Below are 12930 nucleotides of genomic sequence, written 5' to 3' on the forward strand. Positions count from 1 at the left end.
CCCCCCCCTCTGTCCACTCGCTAAAAATAGGACATGGTCTTTCACTTGCCTGTCATGAAGAACTGCAGCCACGGTCTCTGACTATCTGTACGTAATTTTGCCTGCCTCTTTTGTGGCGGATTTAGCAGGTCACACTAGGAAAAAATCTGACTTTCCTAAATCTTTTCAAGGTTGGATGTCTCATTCCTCTCATATACACAACTGTCTAGAAGTATATAATATTCCACAACTCCATGTAAGGCCAAAGAGTGGAATTTAATTCAGATCCCACACACACACATATTTTTGCTTTATTTCTATTTACTTGAGCTGTTATAAGGCATCAGTAAACTACAACAGCTGCCTTCATTTACTGTTTATAAGCAGCTCACAAAATCCAGGTCACATTTCCTTTAAAAAACACCCAGTCACACTTAACTAAAAAAATCAATTCTGTGGACACACAGGATACAGTACTATTTCAAATATGGAAAAAACTCACTATGAACAAATAGAAATTTTAATTTTCCAAATTTTGAAAAATTCCTTTACTCCTTTCCACGACAAAGCAAATGTCAGATTCTTCAGATACTGTCGTACATTCTTTTGTTTCTGCTATCTCTGAGGTATGCTTGTCTCCTCGTATGCAGCAGACATGGCACATTCTTTAGTTCATTGCTGAGATCTTGCGACTCTTATGTGCTGAAGGGTCTGGAACACATGTTGCAAGTTCTGAACATTTAAGAATTCATTCATCTATTCATCACTGACAGAGCTGGCTTAAGAAGCCCTTCCCTCATCGTCATCCACAGCAAAAAGGAAGAAAAAAAAAAAAAAGAGAAAGCACAGTTCAGCTGAGGCTTTTTCAGTCTGTCCTGCAGTTTCTGTTTTCCAGCTACCTTCACACAGACAACTCCAGCAAGGTCAAAAAAGGCTTTGCCTCTTTATGTACGTTATCCCAATCCCATTTTAAAATATGGGCATATAGCCTGTGTTGAACAAAACCAACAATAACGCCTCTAGCTATACCAAACACCATTTCATTTAAAATAAAAATCTAGGTATGTTCATCCCAGTATTATTTAAATTACTGAGCATGTCAAGGAGCCTTTGTCCTACACATGCCCTTTCTATATTAGAAAGGAAAAAAGGAAATATTGCAAATGTAATGAACAACCTACTGCCGCAACGACCTTCAATTTTTTTAGCAGAAAGCTAAAGCAACAGATTTCATCTCCTGATAAAAGCTTAGGAAGATCCTAATATAACTTCTGAATATAAACACTGTATTTAAAAAGAACCTCACTTCAGCCTCTGAAGGATTTCAAAAATACATAAAAGAAATCAAACTTCATCAAGAGCTGTGTTTATGAGGGGATTTCAGCCAGACATCCTCAAGTGTGCAAATGCAACACGGAGAGCCCAGACCGTAGGCTGCCTACCACAGCTTGATGAAGTGTTCCTGTTCCCACAGTTATGACAGCTGCAAGCCAGAAAAAAGTCTCAATACAAGCACACAGGTTGATGGTGCTTAAAGGAATATATATTTACATGGAAATCTTTAGCTGATCTTCATGCTAAGTGACCGAGTCACATGAGCTAAACACATCACTGTAAAGTCAGCTGAAAGCAGATACAACTCAATCCCATTCACCAGGCTTTTTCTGATCCTCTGCGGAGCGAGTGTGGTCTTTTATTGTGAGTAGCTAATAAATCCTCATCTTGCCGATACCTCCTTCCATCTGCCGTTTTAAACAACTGAATGCTGAATTAGGTCTGCAGAGTCTTTGTGAGCTCCCCAACAGGGCAAGCAGCCACCCAGAGGCTGAGCAGGCAGCTCATTTGCATGGAGTATACTGTACCATATAAAAAGCAGCGCGCTAGTGAAAACAACTCAATGAGCCACTTGATTTTAAAGGAACAGTATCTTCTTTCGCAAATATGACGAAAACATCAAGCCGTGCACAAAACTCCGCGTAAGAACTTAAGAATATGTCATCAGGGAGAACAGCAACATAAAAACGCAGATAAAGCTCTGTTTAAAAACAGAGTGAAACATAAGATGATCATATTTCTTCACTGTGATAATATTTATGATGGATTTCAGCATTACATCCTGCATTTTGCCATCAAATAAGCTTCCCCGGAAAAATACATCAAAAACTATAACATCACTTACCAAACATTGTTGTCAAACAAATTCTACTTTTACTTTAAAAAAATCTCACAGAAACAAAACATTTTGGCATGCATGCTCAAATATATTACATGCATTTTGCAGTTTATTTTAGTCTATAACAGATTTTAGGGATGTTTATATTAGACCGTGCACTAACTGGATCATTGATCTTGCCTCCTCCAACTAAGGCCACCAGCATTAAACAACACATACTGAGAGAGGAATCAAGGAATCTTAACAAATATGCAATACCATTCATATTTTACTTTCCTTCTAAATCAGCCACTAAATGGAAAATGTTTAAGCCTGATAGCAATAGTATATAACCCTACTTATTCTATAACATAACTGAAAGCATTCTCATTAGCACATCTACATCTAATCCTTCCTGGATTCTTTACCTTAATATTCAGACATTGCCAGTTCTCAAAATGTCTCTGCAAGTGTCTTATAATTGATTGAGGCTGGCACGAGTCTCAAAATACCATGAGAATCATCTGTTCTCTTCCAAATTTCAAGCTTTCTTATGGAGAAAGCTTTCAAATTGGCTGCCTGCCACACTTACCCAGTTTCTGGGGTAGAGAAGCCAATCAGGGCTGCTGCAGAAAAGCAGGCATGGTTTTTCCTCTAGCTTCCCTCTCCCCTTCCCTCCCTTCTGAGCAAATAATTCTTATTTAAATGTCAGATCAAAAACCACCACCAAGAAGATCCCCAGCGTGATAACTACCTTTACTTCACTCCTATTTAACTGTTAACACTCATCCACTCTCCCTTTTTCCTCCTTCAACAGAATCTACCACAGAAAAGCAATGATGAAAGAGGGTGGGAGAAAATGCTTAGTACCAAACTGAATCAAGCAAAGGACAAGCAGAATTTAAAAGCAACTCTCTGACATGCAAAAATTTTCTTACAAAATATTACCTTTAGAAATTATCTGTTATTTCAAGAGATTATGCCATCTTTAGACATTCATTTTAACATGCTAAAAGGTCTGCAAGGTGAGTCTCCAATGAAAGATAAGAATGTGTTTGTGTAAGACATTTTGGTAAGAGGTATTACTGAGATATTAAAGAAATGGAAGTACATAAAATATCATTTTTTCAATTATTTAAAAAGTCAATCAGATTTCTCAAACAGTTTTCAGATGCAGGCAGCATTTGGAAAGGGTCTAATAAAATATCTATCAGAAGAAAAATTCAAAATAAGGAGGTTATGTAATACTTCAATCCTTTAAGAATTATAGTATTAGCACTCAACTTCATCAAAAAAAGATAATTAGGAAGGGGGGGTAAAAAGAGGGAATTCAAAGTTTGTTCACCAGTAACTTCAGTAAGCTCCTAACTCAATTCTTCCTTCCTCCATCAAATTAACAAACCTGAGGAAAATTTGGCTTTGCTCTGCAGCAACAATAAAAAAAGAGAATGGATAGTGTGATATTGGGACCATTTGGACATAATCCAACCAATTCCTGTTTGGCTGCAGCACTCTCTGAAGAAGCTATTCAATCTTGATTTGAAGAAATGAAGAAATGTAAAGAGCCGTGAACTTCCAGTAAGTATGTTCCTGCAATGGTTAGTCTGATAAGTAGGGAAGGAGAGCTTATCACCTTGACAATACTGGGATGAATTAAGTGAGGCTAACAGCAATTTCTAAAGAAACAAAAATAAGTACTGCTTTATACAATAGTCACATTGGGCTATTTCTTGCTCTAAGAGGCTAAAAAAAAAAAAATACTTTACCGTCATGGCTAAAAGCCTTTGGACAAATTCACTGAAGAATCTGCCAAGAACTCTTAAAAGAGAAAAATACACTGAAGACAACCCAGAGTCACAAACAGCATATTCTGTTAATAAGAAGAAATGTCTTCTCATCCATGCTGATCCAGACCTCCTTCCACTGCCTGCTACCAAAATCTATTACTCCTCTGTCTTGTAGAAGAAAAATCTGAGAGGTTAGAACAGTTCCAATAGCTGTCTGAATATGACTGGAGTTTTCCATCCACTGACTTCAGCACAATCAAAGCAACAATTCTTCCAGTTGTTCCGTAGCCTACAGGTTTTCAAATAGCATCAGTGGAAGATGACCAAAGGCATACCAATTTCACAGCTAGGAAATGACCACAGAAAGCTGCTATGAAGTAGTGTGATTGTCCCTACGTTTAATACATCTTAGAAAAAATAATTGAGATATTGTGAATAAGCTATTATCCTATTACATTTTCCAATCATCAGAGCAACTGCACAAAGCAACATATGCACAAAGACATATCTGTGTAGAATCACATGGCTCATCTTTGAGCTGTGTTCAGTTTGTTTGTTGTACTATCTATGCTGAAGATAAAATATCTTCTACATATCTTAAATTGTAATTGAAACTTGAGACATATTTCAGAAATCACTCAACATTTATGGAGAAAGTTTCATCCAGTTTATTAAGAATTAACTAAACTATGAAGAGGAGAGCAATTATTTCTATGCCTTCCTAGTCCTTTCAGATTTCCGGCACTGCATCCTGCCATCTTTTGTGGTCTATACCATTGCATCAGAATGGAAACCCACCATTACCATAAAAGCAAAACCAGTAAGGGTTATCTTAGCAATCAGATCATTACCTTGTGGATCAAAAATTTGTGTACTTTCTAATATTGCTTAATTGAGTCCAGTAGCCACACGCCTTAAACTTGTAACACTAGAGGTCTAAGTCCACTTACACTGCCAACTTAGAATAAGGTATTAAGCAACTAATGATATTTTGTATTGATTACAGAAACACCAGAAAGCCCCTCAACACAACTGGGACCCCATCATGGGAGATGTGGCCTGAAGGACATTAACACTACACAACAGGATGATCCAATGAGGAAGACCCATTTGTGGTTTGCCATACAAAAAGACTACTCCCATCCAAAAATCAGGCTAAAAAAACCAACAGCTTTTCAATTGTCTACGACAAGACGCAATGCTTTTTATTGCGCACTTCTGTTATGAAGGAACTTTTCAGAGCAATTCCCTGATCTAAAATACTGAAATTCAAAATTTAGATTTTTCATGATTCAAAATTCATTATATTTCTTATCTATTTAGTCAAAACTAAAAGCAGCAGAACAGCAAGCTGTGGCAAACCTTAAGGATATAACATTTCCTTACATAACATATTGTGTGCTGGGGAAAAAAGATCACTTTCTGAAATATTATCAGCTGACAATTTCAGTGGAATTTTTTTAAGCCTTTGGTAACATTTGTCTGTGCAACCAAAATGAGCCAAATGTTTCACTGTCAATCTGAAACGTAAGTGTTTGGGATTTTTTTATTTTGATCAAGCTATGTTTATCTGGAGATTTAAAAACGTGCCCCTCTGAGATAAACTGGCAGACTACTGAAACAAGGAACGTTGATGAGGTAACGTTTAAAAAAATTAAAAAAAAAAATACACTTGGCAGTCAACCTAAGGAAACTCGCCTGACAGCTTGTCTGAATTTCTTCTGGATTTCCTGCCTATTTACAAGATTCAGTTTGATAAACTAAGACCTCTGGAGCAAAGCTGTGCATTAACAATGAGCCATTAAAAAAAAATAGGAACTCATTCTGAACCAAAATAAACTCCCATTTATAAGGCTTGGTCTCAGAGACAAATGCTGAAAAAAGTCTAAAATTCTCGAGGTTTACATAATAATCACGCTTTCACTGTGCATTTTCTGTTTGCAGTTTCCTGGGCAAGCCTGCCCCATCCCCCACATTCAATACACTATGAAAGGCGGCACACCCACTAATCTTCCTTACAAATGTAAATTTGCTGTCGACAAGGGTGGAGGAAAGAGTTCATTCATCTACAGACCAACTGTTTTCATACTGTACCATAGACGGTATATTCAGAAGAGACACAAGCTTCCAGGCAGAAAAAAGTTCCTTGGCTCAAGCCCCTTCGAAAGCTAACATCTTTGGAAAAGAATCTTCAATTAAACTTTAATATTTACAGAAGATTTTGAATTCATGATGCAAACATTCTTGTTCTGAAGTTAAACTGGCATTAGAACAGAATAGAAACTAGTTTCTCTGACGCTACCTTTCAAATACAATAGCATTTTTAAAAGAAACACTTTTTTCGATAGCCTTTTTCAATATATGCTGCAAATTTAAAACTGAAGAAATACCATTTGTTTAGTGAATATTTAGATGACATTACCAAAATCAGGATTCTCTTTATTACAAAAGCCTCATACTTTAGAGACATTTGGACTTAAAAATCAGCAGTGAACACCTCTAATCAGAATGGCAACAGAACCAAAGCTTAAGGACCCAATACCAACTCTTCATGTGCTTGCCTAATGAGAGGTATTGATATTTACTGAAAAGTTCACAGAAACAACAAAACCTGGAGTTTCAAGAATCCCACAAGACATCATGAACCCAGTTAGCCCAGAAGCTATTTTGGCATAGAAACTGGTTCAATGAAAGCCACACATTACAGACAGATCTCATACCTCATGCAAAGCATACACCAAGAAAAAAATACGCCCCAAAATTTTACTATAGGTTAAGATTTCCTCCACTATCCTCTCCAGTTCTTCCACACTCCTGGCTAGCAGCACTCTTCCTCAGGCTCACTACAGCAGCAGTGGTTCACATATGCATACTTGCCTTTTCTGTAAACTCTTCCCAAGCTTTTCTGCATCTGATTCTTACTCCAGCAATAACGCCCCATTTGACTTTGAAAGATGAGCCAGACAACTTTTACACAGAAATAACACTTCCTTTACAGAGCTGAAGAGTTTTAAGTACAAGAAATTGCAGAGGTATGAGACTATACGAAGCTTTCGCTATATTTTCCTCTCACTTTTATCTATAGGATATTTGTCATTTTTGGACATTCAATTCTTCAGAACAGTTGATGCTTCACAAAACAAGGAACCTCTTTATTACATTAGCATAACATTTACAAATAATTAATTGGACTGTCAAACATACTCATTAGGAAAAAACGCCATGAAAGTTAACAACTGATTTTTCTTTAATTATTCTACTCAGAACAGAGTCTATAGCACTGAATATATTTCTCTATATATTCAATATACCTTGAATTTTACCTTGGTTTCCAGCTGACATTAAAATGCTTGGACAAGTCTCCAAAGATTGCACCCTTTTGCCTGCTTATGACCATCACAATACACATTGAAACACTGCCTTTGAAACAAACACTTTATGATGATAAACCAAAACATTTGTGAGTTAGAGGGGTTTACTCTCCCCTGCTCTCCTTGCCTATACCAGACTAAGCTTACATTGATATCCAGAGAGACATCTCACAGCAGTTTTTTGCTGATGGATTCTGACAGATTTTTATTTTTTCTTTTCAGGTCTCAGACCAAATTTTGCTATTCATTTCCCACAATTTTGTCATCCCCTTAAAATTCTAGACAAGTTAAAAGCTGTTCATTTTTTAAACAGATAATCCCTTTTCCCAACATTTATCTGCTAAGCCAGAACAAAAATTGAAAGAAAGATAAAAGAATAAATTAATTCAGGATTTCAAAGATTTACAGTGCAATGACAAACATTTTTAATTCTTCCTCTCCTCCAGGACTTGTGTCAGACATCCCATTTTTACAAGTCCTCCTGTTTTAATTTTTTTTCTTTTGAAAGCTATTTTTCCTCGAAAAAAAGCAGATGCATAGTAATGATTTGGCAATCTCTCAAACTTTTTTCGTTTTGTTTAACAGAACCTACTACATTTAGTCAGTGGAGAACAAAAGGAAGCAAGACATGTTGACTTAGAGTCTCAAAGAATATTTCTCAGAGAGTGTGACATTATTTTAAAAGGCATGTGAAGACAACCGACAACCTCTTTTGATAAAACTAGCAGGGAAAAAAAATGCTTGGATTTCAAATTAAAATGCAAAAATCACATGTATTTTATATTTCTTGATATAGTTACATTTTACTACAAATTCAGTTCTGTGGTGGGTTGACCCCAGTTGGACGCTAGGTGCCCACCAAAGCCGCTCTATCACTCCCCTCCTCAGCTGGACAGGTGAAAGAAAAATATAACAAAAGGCTTGTGGGTCAAGATAAGGACAGGGAGATCACTCAGCAATTACCATCACGGTCGAAACAGACTCGACTTGGGGAAATGAGCTTCATTTATTACCAGTCAAATCAGAGCAGGATAGCAAGAAATAACTAAATCTTAACACCTTCCCCCCCACATCTCACTTCTTTACAGGCTTAACTTCACCCCTGAGTTCTCTACCTTCTCCCACCTCAGCAGCACTCTTCCCCTGCTCCAGGGGGAGGTTCTTCCCAAAGACGACAGTTCTCCATGAATTTCTCCAACATGTGTCCTTCCCGTGGGCTGCAGTTCTTCACAAACTTCTCCAGCGTGGGTCCCTCCCACAGGGTGCAGTCCTTCAGGCACAGACTGCTCCAGCGTGGGTCCCCCACGGGGTCACCAGTCCTGCCAGCAAACCTGCTCCAGCGTGGGCTCCTCTCTCCATGGACCCACAAGTCCAGCCAGCAGCCTGCTCCAGCGTGGGCTTCCCACAGGGTCACAGTCTCCTTTAGGTGCCTCCACCTGCTCCAGCGTGGGGTCCTCCTCTGCTCCAGCATTAACCTCCCTGGGTCAGGGCACAGCTGCCTCCCCATGGGCTGCACCACGGGCTGCTGGGGAATCTCTGCTCTGGCGCCTGGAGCACCTCCTCCCCCTCCTTTGCTCACCTTGGTGTCTGCCGAGTTGCTTCTCTCACATATTCTCACTCTTCTCCCCAGCTGCAATTGATGTCATGCAGAAGCTTTTTCATTTTCTTAATTATGTGGCCAGCAGCAGGTCCATTTTGGAGCTGGCTGGCATTGGCTCCATCAGACACAAGAGAAGATTCTAGAAGCTCCTCACAGAATCCACCCCTGTAGCCCCCCATCAACAAACCTTGCCACACAAACCCAATACAAATTCAAACACACAGCTTTTATGTATGACACTACAATACTGCTGTGTCCAGCAACAAACCTTTCATAAAAGCAAACATGCTTCATTGCTGCAGCAATATATTTACAATGTATGTTCTTTAGAGTGTTCAGATATCCTATTGAATTACTAATACAACATTGAGTTAACAGTTGAAATCTTTTAGTCTTTATTTTTAAAAAAGCTAAGCTTACCATAAAAAAAGGAAATATTTTCATGCATCATTTGAATTGTCACCTGGGCTTTTGTCTCAAGAACTGACAGAGAATATGAATGTGTTAATTGAAACAAGCAGTACGTAATCCACAAGACATCTTTAGCATATGTTTCCTTACAAGGGCTGACGAGCTTTCTTGGATTTTTCAGCACTGGAGTCTAACGTTTCCATTTTTAAGCTAAAAATATGAACAAAAATCTTACACGTTTACATAAATATGTATTTTCCCAGCAGTATCTTTCCACAGGAATCAGACAACATTCCGTTTTGAGACCTTGAAAAATAAAATAGGAGTATGGTAGCATTGGCATGAAAGTGTTGAAAACCCCATCTTTAAAGCTGTATTTCTCTTCGTAATTTAAAAGGCCCAGAAAAATAAATCCAATCAGAAACCTAGCTCCATGATGGAACATTCTTACTGATGAAGGAGAATTAGCTCGTGGATGTAACAAGGCAAAGCTCAATACTCAAAGCTATCATAATTTAAAATTAGACATAATTATCCTTAACAAAACCAGGCACTGTGGAAAGGGGCTTTGGAACAGCTGCTCCTCTTCAATTTAAATGCTCATTTGTTTTACATTGACCTAGAAATCAGTATCCTCCTAACCAAAAGCCAATTAGATAATAGTCTGTCTTTCAAGCTTGTAGAATACTAATTTTTTTAATGTCTTTAGTAGTGAAAAGTGAAGAAATAAACTGCAGATGATGCCACAAGTATGTTCTGCTCCGATATGTACAACTAAAACATGAGTGCTCCCTCCCCCTCTTTCTGAAAGGTCAGATTTACAGTCCAGGAAAGACACACATCACTTCCTTGTGCTAACTGTTCAGTGCAGTCTCAGCTTAGGATAACCACAGAACGCTGCAAAGGCAGCACGTGGAAACACTTTCAGTTTGCTGGAGCGGCATCCCACCATCCCACAGTAAAAGTCAGTGCCAAGCTGACAAGGAAGCATTACAAGAAGCATTCCAAAAGCTGTCCTTCCAACCTGGCCCAGACTTAGGTCACTAACATCAATGTTTTTGAAAGCAGAAGGATGTCAAATTCTTTCAGTACTGCAGTATAAACAAGCTGCTACTCAAGCAACAGAATTAAAGACACCCAGTTTCCTACAGACTCAAGTTTGTCTTTTTGTGATCTTGCTCCCTCCCACAGTCCTTACAGAGGCAACTCCAGCTTTCCTATTTTACCTCCACCCAACTGGAGACAGCATCTCCCCCAGCTAATCAAGAGCTGTCATGTCTGAATGTCAACCAGTGCTGCCAAGCCACAATAAACAATGAACTGTCTCTCTCAGGGAATGTGAGGGGTATCTCCTACTTGGTTCCAATTCTTATGAAATTGTAATTATAATTATTTTTGACATTTCTTCTTCTTTTCAAGCCTGATGAAATTGACCAGTGGCTTGGAAATTATAAAGAAAGAAGGAAGAATTGCAGAAACTTCGATTCCCTACCACTGCTCAATGCTTCTGGCAATCATGATAATTTACACCATTACTTTCAATTTTGGTTAAAGTCAATGCCAAAAATACATATTAATCTACAGATCTGTTCCAGCTCTAAAGAGACAAAATGATGATGAGTGCCAGTTTGATTACACTCAAATACAAAGCCATAAGCTCTCTTGGTCTTCTGAGTCTTGGCAGCATCCCTCGAGAAAATTCTTTTCCTGAAAGAAGTAGAGCTTTTTCTAAATGCATCAACAAAAGAAGCTTCTCAGAAAACTGGTATCATACTGAATCTGACATGATCCAGGAAAAAAACTAACACAGGAAACTACATTATAAAACAGAGAATTCAATTCTACCAAAACATAAGGTCTTCATAGAAGAAACAAACACTGGCAGTCACCAGTAGCAATCCACAGTGCTGAAAAAGCCTGCTAATGCAAAAGGTAGATGGTTTAATATTGAAAGGAACCTTCCAAAACTGCCAAACTTGTGAAGTAAACAAGGCTTTATTGACAGAATGATCTCATAGCAGAATGAAAACCTTTACAGTCAAGATGGAATTCAAGACAAGGAGCAGCTCTTTCCAGAATAGGTAATGAAGCTGAAGAAATCCCTGTCTCCTAAGGTTTCCTTCTGAAGTCACTGAAGTAGAAAGCAACTAAAGGAAAGCATGAGCTGTAATGGACAAAACACAAACACAACAGCAGCATGATTCTAAATATACCTCAAAGTCATCAGACATCAGCATTATCAGTTTATTCTAGCAGTTTGGTCTCTGTCCTGTGCGCCTGAATTTCCCACGCTAGCAGCTCCTTTTCCTTCTCAGTACTGCCTTCAAAGCTTCTTTTGCAACTGGAGGCACAAGAAAATTCAAAAAGCCCATTCCTAAGCAGCCAAACAAGAGTCAAGGGGTAAGAAGATAATCCAAGAGTTTTCAGAGCAACTAGATGATGTCAATCCTGGGAAAAATAATTATTTTAATCCTGTAACAACTTTTCCAATTAAAGAAAAACTAGAAGTAACATCAATTGTTGACATTTTTATGGAAAAATAAGGTTACAGATAAATCACTGCAATTTCTGAGTTCTTAGGCACTTTTGGATCGGGGAGGTAGGGGTCAGCATACTTAAATTACTGCCTCTACTGATAAACTGTAGAAAAACAGAATTGTTCAGAGCTTTTAACTTGCCTGCTAACTACATTGCTAAAAAATTAATTTCTAGAAAACAACAAAACTTTCTGGGTTAAGAACCTGCCCATCAGTTGAATTTTTAAAAGTAGCCGTCAGAAGAATTACTACTGAATATGAGCATTCTATGTTAACAGAAGAGTCATGCATATAACATTATTCAGCATTTTAATTGATGACCTAGAAATAAACATAAAATCACTGATGACAAACGTACTGTAATAGCAGAGTATAAACAGTGAGGTCAGCACTGTCAGGGTTATCTGAGTGACTTGGTAAGGCTGTTCTATTCAAATATTGTGTTAATGGAACCAAAGGGTAAATTACACTCACAGGAATTAGGGTTCAGGCAACTATAACATGAAGGGAACATCTGCAGTTCTGCAACTCCACATATCTCTCCTGGATCCCTTTTTTAAAATATTGGTACCACACTTGCCAGTTTCCAGTGCTCAGCTACTACAACTATTTTAAGCAACTGGCTATACAGCACAAATAGTAGTTCACACATTTAATTCTTCACTTATGTTAAAGCTGTGTCATTATTTCCTTCTACTCACTGAATTAACAACCTCTTTTAGTCTGTTTTTAACCACTACACTTTCCTTTTAACCATTCTTATTTCTTATTCAAGGGTGGCAGGAGGGAAACACTGCATTTCTCTGCCTTGAAGAGGTTCTTAACTCAGTTCCATGAAGAATGTAAAGATCTACTAGCTGATTTTCCTTGATTTTCAAAAAGCTTTCTCTTTCTAAATCAGTTAATCTTTTTGAAAATGAAAGCAACTTTAGCAGGTTTTTAACTATTTTTAGCTCTGCTTATACATATATTTCAGTCTTTAGGGTGGCTTTTTGATATACATTTTGAACCAGAACTGAGCACTGCTAAGGATAAGAACAATGTTACCTGTCCTCCCATGGTCTCTTTGCTAGAGCTTGATCTGTTTTATGAA

General features: G+C 38.0%; 1 protein-coding gene across 4 annotated transcripts in view; it reads right to left on the reverse strand.

Annotated features, from left to right (window-relative positions):
• The window catches only part of MAST2 (microtubule associated serine/threonine kinase 2), a 195984-nt gene that overhangs the window by 144856 nt on the left and 38198 nt on the right, over positions 1-12930 (reverse strand). The gene's annotated exons all lie outside the window — the stretch shown is intronic.

This window comes from Athene cunicularia (assembly GCF_003259725.1).
Source record: "Athene cunicularia isolate RWA chromosome 8 unlocalized genomic scaffold, athCun1 chr8_part1, whole genome shotgun sequence".
NCBI classification, from domain to species: domain Eukaryota; kingdom Metazoa; phylum Chordata; class Aves; order Strigiformes; family Strigidae; genus Athene; species Athene cunicularia.